Below are 1,308 nucleotides of genomic sequence, written 5' to 3'. Positions count from 1 at the left end.
GTGTGAAGGATTCATGAAACGGTGAGAAAGGGCTTTTCGGCCTCGCCTCGGTTCGCAGAAGAGAGCGGAAAGAAACCTGTGGCAATTCGCATCGTCCGTTATACAAAGGATATCCGGAGAGACATAGTTCAAGGCAGTTTTCTTGAGAGAACACCGGCCGAGGGAAAGGTCCTAAAGCCTCTTCTCGAACCGGAAGCAGGAGCGATATTTGGGCAAACGGCGTGATTCGCTTTTATTTTGAAATGTTTTTTCTAATGACGTTCGTGGTCGCAACGTGTTGTGTTGGTATTTCTTAGGGTAACTGCTGTCTTAGGGACTAATTTACCAAAAGAGATAAATAATATCGACCTCAGAAATATTTTCAGAAAAAAAATCACATCGCCATGAATATGTCGCTTCCAGTATTACAAAACATGAGGGATAAAAGGAGAAACGACGGTAAAGAGGCGACTCTCCACTCGAAGCGAAACGATTCCATACTAATGTCAATTAAGTAGCACCAGCGTTGATTCAAAGGTGGCTGCCTGACCCCGAAGAGTTTTCACCGTGAGTCCATGCGTCTGAGTGCCAAGATTTCGACCACGCACGTGTTGCTGTTGTCGAGTGTGCGAGCACGCCCAGAGTTCACCTGAGAGAGAGGCCGCGGGCGTGAAAGAACAAAAGGGAAAACAAAGTATGCGGGGAAATAGTTTTAGAGCAGTGCTTAGTGTTTACATGAAAAAGAGGAGAAGGGGGAGAGAAAGGAAAGGAGAGTCTGTAAGGAAAGATCGGAGGAAAGTAAACAAAGTGGAAGGGAACTAGTTAATTATAATCGGGAGGAGGCGTCGCATTCGAAATACAAGACTATTTTAAACAAACGAATTGGCCGACGCTGAAACGAAGTAGGTGATAATCGTTTATAGAGTAAGAAAGTATTTGTATCGGGCGGATACAGTCCTTTTGTAACCATAAAAATAAACAAGCGTGGATTTTTTTACCCCTCGAGCCAGAATGGGCGTGGGCACCAGGGCAGGAACGACGGTTTCCTCCTCGAAGCCTTTGTATTTCGAAGCGTAGGAAAGAGTTGCTGTTGTGCTGAGAAATCACGAACGTTTACATATTGCGCGTTTCGGAAAAAGTAACCCCCCCCCGGACTCTCCTCTTCCCGCAGCGATCGTGACGTCATCACTTCGGGAGACATTGCGAGCAAACGGCTTGACCGAGGAAGGCAGAATATTTTTTACGGATTATTTATGGAACTGAGGTGGTTTGTACGTGCATCTCTGGTAGGAGACTGATTTATGGGACTGAGCTCGCTGTTTACCCTGA

At 46.0% G+C, this 1,308-nt stretch overlaps 1 protein-coding gene across 1 annotated transcript in view; it reads left to right on the top strand.

Moving 5' to 3' along the window:
• The window catches only part of LOC119589141, a gene marked incomplete at its 5' end in the record, with an annotated part of 121,515 nt that overhangs the window by 79,377 nt on the left and 40,830 nt on the right, over nt 1-1,308 (top strand).

Source organism: Penaeus monodon, chromosome 25, assembly GCF_015228065.2.
Source record: "Penaeus monodon isolate SGIC_2016 chromosome 25, NSTDA_Pmon_1, whole genome shotgun sequence".
In the NCBI taxonomy this organism is placed as follows: domain Eukaryota; kingdom Metazoa; phylum Arthropoda; class Malacostraca; order Decapoda; family Penaeidae; genus Penaeus; species Penaeus monodon.
This window is presented reverse-complemented; position numbering and strand designations above follow the sequence as displayed.